Genomic DNA, 18,528 nt, shown 5'->3' on the forward strand with positions numbered 1-18,528 from the left:
GCACAGCCGTTGGTCAGTTTTACCCTGCTGCCCATAACACAATTATTCTCAGACCATTCATCAAGTTCCCTCCAAACTCACCGGGTCTCTGGCATTACAATGTGGTACATTACACACAATAATGCCTTGTTATTATCTCATGTGTGTCCTTAATGTGGACCGTTACAACCCAGAATTGACGGCAGTTATACCTGATCTGGGCGGCTGGGATTGCTGTTTATATTTGTTAACATTGCACTGGTACACCGTGGCTGCAGTGTGTACCATCTACAAGATGCAGCAACTTGCCATGGCTTCCATCACCTAGACCTGGGCTGGGCAATTATATGGGCCGAAGAGCCACTTAACAAGTTTTGTTGAGCTGTTGAGGGCCGCCCACCAATGTTGGTCCTGAGGTGCGTGGCCGCACGGTCAGCAACAATCGCGCGGTCCCGTGCAGGCCACTCCCCACCTGCCGCTGGAAGAGACACTGCGCATGTGCGGCAGCCTAATCTTCGAGCAGCAAATTTAAAGGGACCGTGTGCGGAAAAAAATTAGAGGGAACATTTGATCAACATGAACATTGCATAAACATAAATCAGATAGTAGTCAGATGCTATCTTACATACACAACATGAATTCGATACTGCCTAGAAATGAATCAAAGATAAAAGTTGAAAATGTTGTGGTATCTTCTGGTCTCTGTAAATCAGTGCTGTGAAATAGAACTGTAGCCTCTTTAGAGCCTGTATCAACTTCAATTCCCCACTTCACTCATCCTTATGTCCCTCTGCAAAGATTACTAATGCCGGCCCAATTGGTGACAGACGAGAATTCCCCTGCCGTCATACTCTGGATACAGGGAGAGGAAAGATGCAGCGCCAGTCACTTTCTTCGGTAAAAGATCTGTGGAGATGAGCAGCCATGACTCTAAAATGGATAGGGCATATTCTAGTACGCAGTGCATTCTGGGTACGTACGTCCGCCATTGGGGCCCAGACTCACGGAACGGATCCTTTTAATCGGTCCAGAGAGAATCGATTTTGCGAATTATTAATTTGAATGAAGTAATACTATGGTTTTTCCTTGGCTGCAGTTCGGGACTTTCTCTGACCCATGCGAAGTGAAAGTGGATAGACGAATGTGCAGCTCGAGCTCCGGCTCACGTTCTATTTCTGACCCATCCAGCGGGCCGGATAGAATGACATGGCGGGCAGGATATGGTCCACGGGCTGTATTTTGCCCACCACTGCTCTACACTGCCCCATCAAACACTCCCAAGTCACGTACAGCTTGGCTTACATACAGAGTAAACCATATGTAAACTACCAGCAAACACTCCCAAGTCAGGTACAGTACGTGTTAGATACGTTTCAGAAAGAGGGTAAAGTTCGCTCGACCCAGTTACATCAAAAACTTCCAGGGCAGCTAGACAGGGTTAGATACAGAGTAAATCTCACTGTATAGTCGTTCATCAAACAGAACGAACTCAGATACAGCATGAGGCCGAAGCAACCTGCCGCTCTTCTGACACCATCCAATGAATCACACAATGTACAGCATGGTATGAATACAGGACATAAATCCCTGTACATGTAAGGATCACGCACTCCCAGGTGAGGTATGAGCTAACTTTACAAACCATTCCCTGCCGGAATCATTGGCCATGGAAGGGAGAGGCTCGGCTTTGCTCAGAGTGGCCGGAGATCAGCGAATTCGGCGAAGAGAGTCTCAGAGCAATTGATCCTGGCGCTGAATTTCCACCAATCGACACTGGATCTCAAGATCCCATTCAGCTGTGGACAAACTCCAAGAGCTGTTCCCATGTGTTCTGAATCTCTGGGACTATCCCTTTGTGTTTAATGGTTTATCTGGAATATTTCCTCTCTTTAAAGACCCGTGATAGAATCCTTCAGTACCTTGCACACCCTACATGGTCTGTGGGGATCTACAGCCGGATCCTCTGCTGGGATCTAATGCGGAGTCTCACGGGAGCCGTCATAGCCATCAAGGCCTCACTCATAGTTTTACTCCCGCGTCCTTAACCCCACGGGTTTAACTCTTTGAACAGGAAGTTCTGGAATCTAACCCTTTTTAATCATTAGTATTTCTCGATTTGGATTTCCAGCTCCGACTCACTCCCACAGTTTACCAGGAGTTCACTGATCAGGTGTCCCTTCATTTCATTGCAATGGTTGTTATTTTCCCCATCCTGTGATCCCCGGGTATGCAGCAGAGGTCGCGGTACATGGTTATAATGGAATGGACAGCAGATTGGAAAGTCTGTCATTCTATATCCGCTCTTCTGTCTGTTTCTTCTGCCCCACACAGCTGTAAGAGCGGGGTGTATTTGCACTTCTAGGAGCACAGCCAGTGGTCAGTCTTACCCTCCTGCCCATAACACAATTATTCTCAGACCATTCATCAAGTTCCCTTCAAATTCTCCGGGTCTCTGGCATTATAATGTGGTACATTACACACAACAATGCCTTGTTATTATATTATGTGTGTCCTTAATGTGAACCATTACAACCCCCTGCCGCCGCCCGCTCTCCCCCTGCCGCTGTCGTGGCTCAGCGCGAGGCTCGGAGGCTCTCTCTCCCCCTGCCCAAACGCTTCTGCTGCTTCTCGCCCCGCCCCTTCTCTCCCCATGCATGACAGAACACGTCCGGGTTGCTGTCAGCAGCTGACCTCCCGTGGTCCGGAAAATTATATGGTTCGGCACTAGTCAGGTCCCAAGGATGCCGGGCCAGAGACGTCCAACTGTTTAACATTTGGTCCTCGCATCCATTGATATATATTGTGAATAGCTGAGACCCAAGCACCAATCCTTGTGGTACACCACCAGTTACAGCCTGCTAATCTGAAAATGAACCTTTTATTCCTACTCTCTGTTTTCTGTCCATTAACCAATCCTCAATTCATGCTAGTATATTGCCCCCAATCCCTTGAGCCCTAATTTTGTTCAATAACCTCATGTGGCACCTTATCGTATGCCTTCTGAAAATCTAAATACGCCGCATCCACTGGTTCCTACTTATCTGTTCTGCTAGTTACAACCTCAAAAAACTCTTAACAGATTTCTCAAACATAATTTCCTTTTCATAAAGCCGTGTTGATTCTGCCTAATCTTAATATTCGCTAAGTGCCTATTACCACATCCTTAATAATAGAATTCAGCATTTTCCCTACTACTGATGTCAGGCTAACTGCTCTGTCGATCCCCGTTTTCTCTCTCCCTCCTTTCTTAAATAGCCCAGTTACATTTGCTACCTTCCAAACCATGGGAACCGTTCTAGAATCTATGGAATTTTGGAACATGACAACCAATGCATCCACTATTTCTCGCTACCCTTTTCAATACTCTAGGATGTAGGACATCAGGTCCAAATGATTTATCGGTTTTCAGTCCCATTATTTTCGCCAATACCATTTTTTTACTAATACTAATTTCTTTTAGTTCCTCATTCTCGCTAGACCCTGGGTTCTCCAATTTTTTTGCACCTTCTTCCATGAAGAGAGACACAAAGTATGCGGTTAATTTCTCTGCCATTTACTTGTTCCCCATTATAATTTCTCCTGTCTCAGCCTGTAGAGGACCCACATTTATTTTTGCTAATCTTTTCCTTTTTACATACCTATAGAAGCTTTTGCACTCTCTTATTTTGTCTCTCGATAGTTTACTCTCTTATTCTAGTTGCCTTTTTTTCCCTCAATTTCCTGGTCCTCCTTTGCTGAATTCTAAAATCTTCCCATGCTTACTGCTCTTTTTGGCAACATTATAAGCATCTTCCTTTCATCTAATACTATCTTTAGCTTCTCTTGTTGGCCACGATTGGACCACTATGCCTGTGGGGTTTTTTGTGCCTTAAATGAATGTATGTTTGTTGTAAATTATGAATTAATTTTTAAAATGCTAGCCATTCCTTTTCTACCATCATACCTTTTAATGTAGTTTCTCAATCTACCTTAGCCAACTCTCCTCTCATACCTACATAGTTTCCTTTGTTTAGATTTAAGATCATAGTTTTGATTTAAGTAAATCACTTTCAAACTTAATGCAAAATTCTATCATGTTATGGCCACTCTTCCCCAAGGGCCACTTTCCTACAAGATTATTAACCCTTTCTTATTGAACAATACTAGATCTAAAATAGCCTGTTCCTTAGTTGGTTCCTCAACATATTGATCTAGAAAACCATCTTTTATACCTTCCATGAATTCATCCTCCACACTATTACTGCAAGTTTGGTTTTCCCAGTCTATATGCAGATGAAAGTCCCCCATGATTACTGTATTACCTTTGTTACAAGCACCATTAATTTCCTGATTTATACTGTGCCCTACATTACCACTATAAACATCCCCCCCCCCCAATGTTTTCTGTCCCATGCTCTTTCTTAGCTCCACCCAAACTGATCCTACTTCTTGATTTTCCGAGCTCAGATCCTTTCCCTCTGCTGTCTTTAGCCCATCCTTTATTATCAGGGTTATACCTCCTCCTTTTCCATTTTTCCATTTCTTCTAAAAGTTCGGTATTCTGGAATATTTAGTTCCCAACCATGGTCACGTTGCAACCATGTCTCCGTAATGGCCATTAGATCAAACCTATTAATTTCTATCTGTGCTATTAATTCATCTATTTTATTGTGAATATTTCATGCATTCAGATATAGTGCCTTTAGCTTAGACTTTCTTCTATTTTTCCTTGATGTCTCCTCAGTCAGTAATGCTCTCTGTCCCTTCCTGACCCATTCTGCTTATTTTTACCCAAAATTCTGCTCTGCTCTAGAGCCTCGACATGTCTCTTCTCTTGTTGCCTTTTCTCTGTATCGAAACCGTGCTGTACTTTCCTGGATCTCCCCACGCTGCCTTAATTATTTTAAAGCCCTGTTTACTGCCCTAGTTATTCGATTCGCCAGGACACTGGTTCCTGCCCAGTTCAAGTGGAGCCCATCACAAGGAAAGAGCTCCCTCTTTGCCCAGTGCTGGTGCCAGTGCGCGTAAAGCAAAATGCCTGCCTCCCACATAACCATTTGAGCCACACATTTAACATTCTAATCTGCTTATCCCTGTAACAATTGGTGTGTGGCTCAGGTAACAATCCAGAGATTATTACCTTTGAGGTTCAGCTTTTTCATTTGGACCCCAACTCCTCCATCTCTTTCAGCAGAAACTCATTCCTAGTCCTACCTACATCGTTGGTTCCTACATGGTCGACAACAACTGGATCCTACCCTTCCCATTCCAAGTTCTGACCCTGATCTGTCCCAGGGCGGGGGCAGAGTGTGCTGTCCCTGTGGGGTGCAGTATGTTCAGTGTTTGACTTGAGCTGCCCCAGGGAGGGGGCAGTGTGTGATGTCCCTGTGGGGGGCAGTATGTTCAGTGTCTGACACTGAGCTGCCCCAGGGAGGGGGCAGTGTGTGATGTCCCTGTGGGGTGCAGTATGTTCAGTGTCTGACCTGCAGCTGCCCCAGGGAGGGGGCAGTGTGTAAGGTCCCTGTGGGATGAGTGAGTTCAGTGTCTGACCCGGAGTTGCCCACATTTCTCATGCTCTAGGGGGCAGTCACTCTCCGCACAGTCAGAGTTAGTTGGAGGGACAGCATCATCTACTGGACACCGGCGGTATTTCAAGGAACATCATGTCCGGCTCCATCCCAGAGAAATCCAAAACCAACCTGCAGATTCAATTCATTTTATTATCAATTGTTAACAAAGTTTAGCTCCATTTGTTGCAACTTCCAGTATTTGAAGAAATCCCTTTAAAAAGAGTTAAGTATGGATGCAAACACAATCAGCATTATTTTTATCTGACCCTTTTCCCATTGATTAAATGGTCAAATATCCAGAATATTAAACTCCAGCCGAGTTATAGAGGTCATCAATATCAACAGAAAGAAACTCCAACTGTCAGAATGGACACGATTCAGTTTGGGATAACAGCAGAATCCAAACCCTGCAATCACTTGTGAATTCGCTGGTGTCTTAGCAGGTAGGATGACCGAACGTATTCTTTCCCACACACGGAGCAGGTGAACAGCTTCTCCCTAGTGTGAACTCGCTGGTGTACCATCAAATGGGATGACCGAGCGAATCCCTCCCCACACACAGAGCAGGTGATCGGGCTCTTCCCAGAGTGAACTCGCTGGTGAGTTAGAAGGTTGGAATAACAAGTGAATCCCTCCCCACACACGGGGCAAGTGTACGGTCTCAACCTGGTGTGAATTTGCTGGTGTGTCAACATGTCGCTTGACCGAGTGAATCGATCCCCACACACGGAGCAGATGAACAGCCTCTTCCCAGTGTGACTGCGTTGATATTTTTCCAGTTCAGACGGGGATCCCCACAGTCCCGTGGTTTCTTCATGGTGTGGTTGTCCTTGTGTCGCTCCAGGTTGATCATCCACACACAGAACACGTGTACGGTTTCTCCCCGCTGTGAATGGTGAGATGTTTTTTCAGGCTGTGTAACTGGTTAAAGCTCTTTCCACAGGCAGTGCACTGGAACACTCTCACTCGGGTGTGTGTGTGTCTCGGTGCTTTTCCAGTCACACCGATGTTTGAAATCTGTTCCCACAGACAGAAGAGACAAACATTTCTCCTTCCACATTCAAAGGCCGATGATATTCAGGTCCTGAGGAATCGAGTGACTGTCAGATTTTGACGTGATGTTTGGTTTGAGTTTCCCGTCTGCAAATCCTGCCCTTCTGATACCCTGGAAAAGGAGTTTACAAAAATCATTACTGTAAGTACAGGACAGAAATTCAGAACAATTCTAGATTTTATGGAACATTCTTGCCTCCCGTGTTCCTCCAAAACTCTAAATCCCCATCCCATACACTCTCCATCCTCCCTGTCCTGAAATTCAAACACAAACACATCGAATGTCTGAAGACAGCTTATCCTCCACACCCAGTTTTCACCACCAACTCTGGCTGGGCTCAGTTCTACACTCACTGGTTCCCCTCCCTCTCCTCCCCTGAAGGTGCTGACTCTGGCTGGATTCAGTTCTACACTCACTGGTTCCCCTCCCTCTCCTCCCCTAAAGGTGCTGACTCTGGCTGGGTTCAGTTCTACACTCACTGGTTCCCCTCCCTCTCCTCCCCTGAAGGTGCTGACTCTGCCTGGATTCAATTCTACACTCACTGGTTCCCCTCCCTCTCCTCCCCTGAAGGTGCTGACTCTGGCTGGGTTCAGTTCTACATTCATTGTTGCCCCTCCTTCTCCTCCCCTGAAAGTCCTGACTCTGGCTGGGTTCACTGGGACCCTGAAGCCCTGCCCACACATTGCTCTTTTGCAAAGATGGCCACACATGGGTGCTACAACTCCATGAATCTCGATGGCAGCGCACAAACCTGTAGCTTTCCTTTATTAATAATAATAACTTTTATTTATATTGCACCTTTAATTTAGTACAATGTCCCAAGGTGCTTCACAACAGTGTTACAAGACGAATTAGCCCAACATCTGTTGCAGGATATTTGGAAAAGCATAATTCAGTCAAGCAGAGTCAGCATGGTTTTATGAAAGGGAAATCATGTTTGACTAATTTTCTGGAGTTCTTTGAGGATGTAATGGGCAGGGTGGAAAAAGGGGGAACCAGTGAATGTGGTGTATTTGGATTTTTGGAAGGCATTCGATAAGGTGCCGCATAAAAGGTTACCGCACAAGATGAAAGTTCATGGGTTGAGGATATTATATTACCATGGATAGAGGATTGGTTAACTAATAGAAAACAGAGAGTCGGGATAAATGGATCAATTTCCAGTTGACAAATATTAACTCGTGCGGTGCCGCAGGGATTGGTGCTGAGGCCTCAACTATTTACAATCTATACTAATGATTTGGATGAAGGGACGGAGTGTAATGTAACCAAGTTTGCTGATGATAAAAAGATGGGTGGAAAAGCAAGTTGTGAGGACACACAAAATCTGCAAAAGGATATAGAAGGGCTAAGTAAGTGGGCAGGAATTTGGCAGATGGGAGTATAATGTGTGAAAATGTGAGGTTGTCCAATTTGGCAGAAAAAATAAAAAAGCAAATTTTTATTTAAATGGAGAAAAATTGCAAAGTGCTGCAGTACCAAGGGACCTGGACATCCTTGTGCATGAAACACAAAAAGTTAGTATGCAGGTACAGCAAGTAATCAGGAAGGCAAATGGAATGTTGGCCTTTATTGCAAGGGGAATAGAGTATAAAAGCAGAGAAGTCCTGCTACAACTGGACAGGGTATTGGTGATGCCAAACCTAGAGTACTGCATACAGTTTTGGTCTCCTTATTTAAGAAAGGATATACTTGCATTGGAGGCTGTTGTTCAGAGAAGGTTCACTAGGTTGATTCCGGAGATGAGGGGGTTGATTATGATTATGAAGGGTCTATACTCATTGGAGTTCAGAAGAATGAGAGCTGATCTTATTGAAACATACAAGAAAATGAGGGGGCTCGACAAGGTGAATGCAATGAGAATATTTCCACTCATAGGGTGAATCTAGAACTAGGTGACATAGTTTCAGAATAATGGGTTGCCCACTTAAAACTGAGGTGAGGAGTTGTAAATCTGTGGAATTCTCTGTCCAGAGAGCTGTGGTGGCTGGGTCATTAAATATATTTAAGGCAGAGATAGACAGTATTTTGAATGATAAGGGAATAAAGGGTTATGAAGAGCGGGCAAGGAAGTGGAGATGAGTCTATGATCAGACCAGCCATATTCTTATTAAATAACGGAGCAGGCTCGAGGGGCCAAATGGCGTGCTCCTGCTCCTATTTCTTATGTTCTTTTGTTCTCATTACACTGTACCAGATCTAAGATAGCCTACTCCCTGGTCGGTTCCACAATGTACCGTTTAAGGAAACTATCCCAGATACATGCTATGCTCAAGGCCTATTTGGTTTGTTCAATTAATATGAGGATTAAAATTGCCCATGATTATTCCCATTCATTTTTTACAAGCCTCCATTATTTCTTGATTTATACTTCATCCAACAGTGTAGTAACTGTTAGGGGGCCTATAGACTAGGCCCACCAGTGAGTGTAGTATTTATTCTGTATCTATCAGTCTCTGGTTAGTGAGTGTGGCTTTTCCTTTGTACCTGTAAGTTTATGGTATGGAAGAGAGGTTTTCACTCTGTACATGTCAATTACTGGTAAGTGAGTGTGGGGTTCATTCTGTATCTTTCATTCTCTGGTATGCGAGTGTCAGATTTACACAGTCCCTGTCATTTTCTGATATGCGAGTGTGGATTTTACCTGTGTCTGCCTGTTTCGGATATGTCTGTGGGGTTTACACTCTCTCTCTCAGTCTATGGTATGCGAGTGTGAATTTACTCTGTATATAACAGTTTTTGTTGTGTGAGTGTGGATTTCACTCTATACTTGTCAGTCTCTGGTATGTTAGTTTGCGATTCCTCTTTGCCACTGGACCAAGACCTAGCTCTGTCAAGCCCATGTGGTAGCTGGTGTGCAACGGTTATCACGCGTTAAAAAAATCCACACACAGGCATCTTCCACCCTTCAAGATGTAGTTTGGGATTTGGAATATTAGGTCCTTCACTGAAAAAACTGTGAACTCATCCCTTTTTGGCGTGGAAGCAAGTCATCCTCGCTTCGAGGGACTGCCTATGATGATGAATTTGCGATTCCTCTATCCCAGTCAGTTTCTGTTATGTGAATGCGAGCTGTATTCTGTACCTATCAGTTTCTGAAATGTGAGTGTGCATTTTACTCTGTCCATGTCTGTTTCTACTCTGTGATTGTGGGTTTTCCTCCAGCACTGTCAACTTTTGGTATTTGAGTGTTGATTTTCTTTGTGAGTGCGGTTTTACTCTTTCTTTGTCAGTATTTGATGTGTGAGTGTGGATTGTAATCTGTATCTGTCCGTTACTGATGTGTGAGTATGGTTTTCACACTCTACCTTTCAGTCTCTGGTATATGTGTGGATTGTATCTGTAAATTTCAATCTCTGGTAGGTGAGTGTGGGTTTTACTCTTGGTCAGTTTCAGGTAATGTGGGCTTTTGTCTGTATCTGTCAGTTTCTCGTATTTGAGTGGGGCTTCATTCTGCACCTTTCAGTTTCCCTGATGTGAGAGTGGGTTTTATTCTGTGTTTGCCAGTTTCTGGTATGAGATTGTGGGTTTTGTCCTGTACCTGATATTTATATGCTAGAAACTATAAGTTGATATTGTTGTTTCATTCTGCACCTTTCAGTATCTCTTGTGTGAGTGTGGATTTTACTCTGTACCCATCAGCTTGTGTTATATGAGTAAGTGTTTTAATCAATACAATACCTCCCAGTTTCTGGTAAGGGAGTGCATATTTCAGTCTGTATCTATCACTCTCGAGGATGTATGTGTGAGTTTTATTCTTTATCTGTCAGTCTCTGGGATTTGAGTGTGGGTTTTTCTGTGTATCTGTCAGTTTCTGATATATGGGTTTGGGTATTATCTGTATGTGTCAATCTCGGTAACATGAATGTGTATTTTTTTCTGTATCTTTCACTCTCAGATGTTAGTGTGCGTTTTATTCTTTATCTGTCACTCACTTTTATGTGTGTGTGGATTTTACTCTACAGCTGTCAGTCTCTGGGATGTGAGTGTGGTCTTCACTCTGTATCTATTAGTCTTTGGTGTGAGTATGGGTTTTACTCTGTATCTCTCAGTCTATGGTATGTGAGTGTGGGGTTTACTCTGTAGCTGTCAGTCTATGGTATGTGAGTGTGGGTATTAATCTGTGAATGTCAGTCTCTGGGATGTGTATGTGGGTTTCCCACCTGTCAGTTGCTGTTATGTGAATGTGTGTTTTATTCAAGTGTGAATGTGGATTTCACTCTGTACCTGTCAGTCTCTTGTGTGTGAGTGTGGCACTTTTTATCTGTACCTGTCTGTTTCTGTTATGAGTGGGGTTATATTCTATAGGTCACAGTTTCTGTTATGTGAGTGTGGAGTTTACCACATTCTACCTGTCTGTCACTGGTATGTGAATGTGTGTATGTTTTCTGTACCTATCAGTTGCTATTATATGAACGTTGATTTCATTCTGTGCCTTTAAGTGTCTGGTACAGATGTGGTATTGTGGGTTTGACATTGAATCAGTCAGTCACTTTCAGGTGAGTGCTGATTTTACTCTCTAACTGTCACTCTCTGGTATGTGTTTTATTCTGTATCTGTCCATCTCTGGGAAGTGAGTGTGGGTTTTATTCTGTATCTGTGTTTCTGACATTTGAGTAAGGGTTTTAATCAGAACCTGTAAGTTTTTTGCTGGGAGTGTTATTTTCAGTCTGTATCTATCAGTCTCTGGAATGTGAGTGTGGGTATTACTCTGTATCTATCAGTCTCTGGAATGCAAAAGTGTTTTTTTTCTGTACCTGTCAGTTTCTGGTGAGTGACTGTGGAGTTCACTCTCTAACCATCTGTCTCTGGTATGTGAGTGTGAGTATTTGTCTGTAGCTGTAAGGGCCTGGTATGGGAGCGTGGGTTTCACTGTCAGTCAGTCAGTCAGTCAATCTCAGGTACTGGAAGTATTTGTGATTCTCTCTCAATCTGTCATTCAATGTGTTTGAGTGTATGAATCATTATGTTTCTCTTAGTCTCTGGTACTGTTATGTGGGATTGATTATGTATCTGTTAGACTGGTGATGTGAGAGAGTGTGGGATTGATTATGTATCTGTTAGACTGGTGATGTGTGAGAGTGTGGGATTGATTATGTATCTGTTAGACTGGTGATGTGTGAGAGTGAGGGATTGATTATGTATCTGTTAGACTGGTGATGTGTGAGTGTGGGATTGTTTATGTATCTGTTAGACTGGTGATGTGTGTGAGTGTGAGATTGATTATGTATCTGTTAGACTAGTGATGTGTGAGTGTGAGATTGATTATGTAATTGACAGTCTCTTGTACTGAGCTATTCTTGCTCTGTGTGACTGTTGGATTTAGTTCCTTCTCCACCTGCTGTAGGTGGATGATAGTTTGCGATTATCGATGACTGTCTCAGGAGGAGGTTTGGTTCAGTCCATTACCGTGTCAGTGTCTATCTCTTCGTGTGTGTGAGTAAGGGAGTGAAATTGGATCTGCCTTTCAATGCGATATGATTGGACTTTGAAACAACATATTATTGTACTGCTCCAAGTGACTGTGGGATTCATAATGTAACTCTGAAAATTCGGATCACTGTGGGACTGACAGCTTCTGCTGCCTGTGACAATATGATTGAGGTCAGTTCTGTGTCTCTGCGCTCTGAGAGTGATAATGTACTTACTGTGAGTGAGAAGGAGCTACCTGCACTGTTCCTTGTGTTCCGGGTTGAGGAAAGATCAAATTTATTCTGGCTTGGTGAAGTATTTTGCTTTGAGAATAATAATAGGAGAACACTATTAGTTAGGATATGGACAGGTGATGGAGAGAATATAAAGAGAGTTATAATTAATGTGTTTGTTTATAACAAAGTAAAGTATCTCGAGAGAGGAATCTGTGTCATCTGACCTCACTGCAGTACAGTGGCACTCAGATTCACCACACCAGGTATGTAGGATGGTTCTATAGTAAGTTATCAGCATCCAGACACAACCCAAACCCAGCACTGGTCCATGAATGGAAACACCCGATTGGCACAGTCCAGGTTTATATCTCCCACTCCCATGGAACGACATGTAAAATTCTGAATTGCTTCCTGGAATATAACCACAGGTACCTGAGCTGTACAACAATTGTTCTCAGTCTATTGAAACCGCGTTGCTGACCGGTGTCATTAACAGAATGTCAGTGACCGGTTCCTGATGTATCTGAGGGAGCGACAATGTATCTCTCGATCACCAGCAACACGGTTCTGAGAATTCAACGCACCGAAAAAAAATAACCCATTTTTGAAATGTCTCCTGTCACACTCCTCTTCTGGTGCCTGCAATAGATGCACTTTGTGAAACTCCTCACATCCTCACTCTCAGGCTGTGTTTTCACTGTTCACTGTCCAAGAACAACAGATACTGAGATTGGAACTGAATCAGGAACATTCATTACTGATTTGGAGAAAGAAAGCAGCACTGATTTGAAAGAGCGAGGTGATTTACTTTCTCTGTTACCTTACACCGTACACACACAGCCCGAGAATGGGCTCTCCCTTCCCCCACTCACTCCATGTTCCAGAACTAGTTCCTGCTCCACTCCACCTCGTACAGACAGCCCCCGACTGCCGTTGAACTTACCCCGACTCAAAGCCCATCTGTGGACACAGTCCCAATGCGATGAGCTGCTAGTTGTCCTCCCACTAGTTTTGGCCACTTTGTACGCCCTTGTTTTTAGTTGGATACTGTCCTTTATTTCTGTCAGTTGGTCAGTTTCTGGTATCTGAGTGTGGTCTTTATCTGTATCTGTCAGTTTCTGTTATGTCAGTGTGTGTTTTATCATGTACCGGTCAGTTTCTGGTAGATGAGTGTGTACTTTCACCTATATCGTTAGCTTCTGGTATGTGAATGTGGATATTGACCAGTATCTGTCAGTTTTTTGGATCAGAGTGTGGATTGCATTCTGTACCTGTCAGATTCTGGCATGGGAGTATCGGGTTTAATTGGTACCTGTCAGTTTCTGATATGTGACTGTGGTTTTAATCTGCACTGGTCACTTTCTGGTATCTAAGTGTGGATTGCATTCTGTACCTGTCAGTTTCTGGAATCTGGGTGTTGATTGTATTCTGTACCTGTCAGTTTCTGCTATGTGAATGTGGGTTTTATTCTGTACTTGTCAGTTCCTGCTATGCGAGTGTAGGAATTAATATGTACCTGTCAGTTTCTGGGAAGTGATTGTGTTTTTTTTGTACCTGTCAGTTTGTGGTAGATGTGCGGGGTGTCAGTTTCTGGTATCTGCGTGTGGATTTTTACCTTTATATGTCAGTTTGTGCAATGTGAATGTGGGATTCATTCTGTATCTCTCAATCTGGGGTAAGCGAGTGTGTGTTTCCTCTGTACCTGTTAGTTTCTGCTATGTGAGTGTGGGTTTTATTCTGTATCTCATATTCTGGGGTAAGTGAGTGGGTGTTTCCTCTGTACCTGTCAGTTCCTGGTATGTGAGTTGTTTTATCCTACATCTGTGAAATTTACAGATCAGAGACTACCCCAACAGACAATAGTTTTTCGCATTATATTGGATGAATGAGATTCAGAAATATTTGGAGTAGAGACGAGCTATTAGTACATGATATAAACCATAGCTGTCAGGGGTACAGTGAGTGAGTGCGCAATTCATTCTGTATCTGATAGTCAGGGGTACAGGGAGTGAGTGTGGGATTCACTCTGTATCTGAGTCTGTGGTACAGTGAGTGAGTGTGGGATCCACTCTGTATCTGTCAGTCAGGGGTACAGGGAGTGAGTGTGGGATTCATTCTGTATCTGTCAGTCAGGGGTACAGGGAGTGAGTGTGGGATTCACTCTGTATCTGAGTCTGTGGTACAGTGAGTGAGTGTGGGATTCACTCTGTATCTATCAGTCAGGGGTACAGGGAGTGAGTGTGGGATTTATTTGGTATCTGTCATAAATGCAAGTGTTTGTTGTTGCTGTAGAAATGAAACTTTTCAGTTACTTACGGTGGCTAACATTTACGCAGAAGAAAATGTCAGAAGCAGCCTCGTGGATAACCATTGGGAAAGTACTGTTACTGGTGAGATCACGATTTGCTCGATGCAAACTTGGCTAATAACTCTAGAGGTGATGGAAAAGAAAGCAACATTTGGGGACGTTTGAGCGAGATGAGAAAACATAATCAGCGCAAGGAGCCCGATCAGAGAGCTGGTGGGCAAGAAGCATTGAGCTCCAGTTTACTGCCAGATGCTATTTCCAAAACAACGGGGAAGAACAGTCCCTGGATCTTAGAACTTGAGGAGGCCTTTCAGCACATGGAACCTGGAGGCAAATCATACCTTCGAGCCTGTTACATAAGGAACAGGAGGAGGCCATTTAGTCCCTCGAGCCTGTTACATAAGGAACAGGAGGAGACCATTCAGTCCCTCGAGCCTGTTACATAAGGAACAGGAGGAGACCATTCAGTCCCTCGAGCCTGTTACATAAGGAACAGGAGGAGACCATTCAGTCCCTCGAGCCTGTTACATAAGGAACAGGGGGAGGCCATTCAGTCCTTCGAGCCTGTTACATTGGAACAGGAGGAGGCCATTCAGTCCCTCGAGCCTGTTACATAAGGAACAGGGGGAGGCCATTCAGTCCTTCGAGCCTGTTACATTGGAACAGGAGGAGGCCATTCAGTCCCTCGAGCCTGGTGATAGGAAGGGACAATATGTATGAATATAAAGGGGCTGCAGGAGGGGTCAGAACTAAAAATCATGGTTTAAAAATTAGTATTAAAACACTTTACCTAAACGCATGCAGCATTCGAAACAAAGTAAATGAGTTGACGGCACAAATCATTACAAATGGGTACAATTTGGTGGCCATTACAGAAACTTGGTTGCAGGGTGGCCAAGACTGGGAATTAAACATACAGATTGAGGGTGAGGAAGTAGTGTCTCAAATGAGCATACTATGCTTAAACAAAGGGGACTACAGTGGGATGAGGGCAGAGTTGGCTAAAGTAGACTGGGAACACAGTCTAAACGGTGGCACAATTGAGGAACAGTGGAGGACTTTTAAGGAGTTCTTTCAAAGTGCTCAACAAAAATATATTCTAGTGAAAAAGAAGGGCGGTAAGAGAAGGGATAACCAGCCGTGGATAACCAAGGAAATAAAGGAGAGTATCAAATTAAAAACCAATGCGTATAAGGTGGCCAAGGTTAGTGGGAAATTAGAAGATTGAGAACATTTTAAACGACAGCAAAGAATGACTAAGAAAGCAATAAAGAAAGGAAAGATAGATTACGAAAGTAAACTTGCGCAAAACAGAAAAACAGATAGTAAAAGCTTTTACCGATAGATAAAACGGCAAAGAGTGACTAAAGTAAATGTTGGTCCCTTTGAAGATGAGAAGGGGGATTTAATAATGGGAAATGTGGAAATGGCTGAGACCTTAAACAATTATTTTGCTTCGGTTTTCACAGTGGAAGACACAAAAACCATGCCAAAAATTGCTGGTCACGGGAATGTGGGAAGGGAGGACCTTGAGACAACCACTATCACTAGGGGGGTAGTGCTGGACAGGCTAATGGATCTCAAGGTAGACAAGTCCCCTGGTCCTGATGAAATGCATCCCAGGGTATTAAAAGAGATGGAAGTTATAGCAGATTCATTCCTTATAATCTACCAAAATTCTCTGGACTCTGGGGAGGTACCAGCAGATTGGAAAGCAGCTAATGTAACGCCTTTGTTTAAAAAAAAGAGGGCAGACAAAAGGCAGGTAACTATAGGCTGGTTAGTTTAACATCTGTAGTGGGGAAAATGCTTGAAACTATCATTAAGGAAGAATTAGTGGGACATCTAGATAGGAATAGTGCAATCAAGCAGATGCAACATGGATTCATGAAGGGGAAATCATGTTTAACTAATTTACTGGAATTCTTTGATATAACGAACATGGTGGATAGAGGATGTGGTGTATTTAGATTTCCAAAAGGCATTCGATAAGGTGCCACACAAAAGGTTACTGCAGAAGATAAAGGTACGCGGAGTCAGAGGAAATGTATTAGCATGGATAGAGAATTGTCTGGCTAACAGAAAGCAGAGAGTCGGGAAAAATGGGTCCTTTTCGGGTTGGAAATCGGTTAGTGGTGTGCCACAGGGATCGGTGCTGGGACCACAACTGTTTACAATATACATAGATGACCTGGAAGAGGGGACAAAGTGTAGTGTAACAAAATTTGCAGATGACACAAAGATTAGTGGGAAAGCGGGTTGTGTAGAGGACACAGAGAGGCTGCAAAGAGATTTAGATAGGTTAAGCGAATGGGCTAAGGTTTGGCAGATGGAATACAATGTTGGAAAATGTGAGGTCATCCACCTTGGAAAAAAAAAACAGTAAAAGGGAATATTATTTGAATGGGAAGAAATTACAACATGCTGCAGTGCAGAGGGACCTGGGGGTCCTTGTGCATGAATCCCAAAAAGTTAGTTTGCAGGTGCAGCAGGTAAACAGGAAGGCGAATGGAATGTTGGCCTTCGTTGCGAGAGGGATGGAGTACAAAAGCAGGGAGGTCTTGCTGCAACTGTATCGGGTATTGGTGAGGCTGCACCTGGAGTACTGCGTGCACTTTTGGTCACCTTACTTAAGGAAGGATATACTAGCTTTGGAAGGGGTACAGAGACGATTCACTAGGCTGATTCCAGAGATGAGGGGGTTACCTTTTGATGATAGATTGAGTAGACTGGGTCTTTACTCATTGGAGTTCAGAAGGATGAGTGTTGATCTTACAGAAACATTTAAAATAATGAAAGGTATAGACAAGATAGAGGCAGAGAGGTTGTTTCCACTGGTCGGGGAGACTAGAACTTGGGGGCATAGCCTCAAAATACGGGGGAGCCAATTTAAAACTGAGTTGAGAAGGAATTTCTTCTCCCAGAGGGTTGTGAATCTGTGGAATTCTCTGCCCAGGGAAGCAGTTGAGGCTAGCTCATTGAATGTATTCAAATTACAGATAGATAGATTTTTAACCAATAAGGGAATTAAGGGTTATGGGGAGCGGGCGGGTAAGTGGAGCTGAGTCCACGACCAGATCAGCCATGATCTTATTGAGTGGCGGAGCAGGCTCGAGGGGCTAGATGGCCTACTCCTGTTCCTAATTCTTATGTTCTTATGAGCCTGTTATATAAGGAACAGGGGGAGGCCATTCAGTCCCTCGAGTCTGTTACATTGGAACAGGAGGAGGCCATTCAGTCCCTCGAGTCTGTTACATAAGGAACAGGAGGAGGCCATTCAGTCCCTCGAGCCTGTTACATTGGAACTGGAGGAGGCCCATTCAATTCCTCGAGTCTGTTACATTTGGAACTGGGGGAGGCCATTCATTAGAAGTGGAGGAGGCCCATTCAGTCCTTGGATCCTGTTACACAGGAACAGTAAGCCATTCTGCCCTTCGATTCTGTTACATTAGGAACTGGAGTGGGCCTTTTAGCCCTGGAGTTTGCTTTACAGGAATAGATTCAGCCCCTCAAACCTGTTACAAATGAATAATAGGAGGCCATTCAGACCCTCAAGTTTGTTGCATAGAAACAGGAGGTGGGCATTCAGAACCACAGCCTTGCTATAAAGGAATTGGTGGAGGCGATGCATCGACTGGATACTGTTACACAGGAATAGAGGAGGCTATCCATCCTCTGGAGCCTTTCACATCTGAACAGGAGTAGGCCATTCAGACTCTCAAGAATGTTATGTAGGAACTGGAGGAGGCCATTCAGCCCACTGAGAATGTTAAAGGAACTGGAAGAGGACAATAAGCCAGTCGCACATGTTATATTGCAACTGGAGGAGGCCACTCATCCCATTTAACTTATTACACAGGAACAGGAGATGGCTGTTCAGCACTGAATGTTGTTAGACAGGAACAGGATGAGGCTATTCTTCCCCTCGAGCCTGTTACATTGGATCAGGAGGATGCCATTCAGCTCTTCCATTCTGTTATATGGGAAGAG

The 18,528-nt window shown here is 43.8% G+C and overlaps 1 protein-coding gene across 16 annotated transcripts in view; it reads right to left on the reverse strand.

The window, feature by feature from the left end:
- Positions 1–5,660: 5,660 nt before the first annotated feature.
- The window catches only part of LOC139273510 (zinc finger protein 383-like), an 80,075-nt gene continuing 67,207 nt past the window's right edge, over positions 5,661–18,528 (reverse strand). For 7 of the 16 annotated variants that reach the window (XR_011595168.1, XR_011595166.1, XR_011595157.1 and 4 more), the window contains 3 exons: positions 14,547–14,661; positions 12,231–12,317; positions 5,661–6,693 (listed from right to left, as the gene is read on the reverse strand). The gene's annotated coding sequence lies outside the window, so the exon portion shown is untranslated. Of the gene's footprint in view, positions 6,722–12,230; positions 12,318–14,546; positions 14,662–18,528 lie in introns of all 16 variants that reach the window. The other 9 variants (XR_011595163.1, XR_011595158.1, XR_011595171.1 and 6 more) reach the window with 6 other exon arrangements.

This window comes from Pristiophorus japonicus, chromosome 9 (genome assembly GCF_044704955.1).
Source record: "Pristiophorus japonicus isolate sPriJap1 chromosome 9, sPriJap1.hap1, whole genome shotgun sequence".
NCBI lineage: Eukaryota > Metazoa > Chordata > Chondrichthyes > Pristiophoridae > Pristiophorus > Pristiophorus japonicus.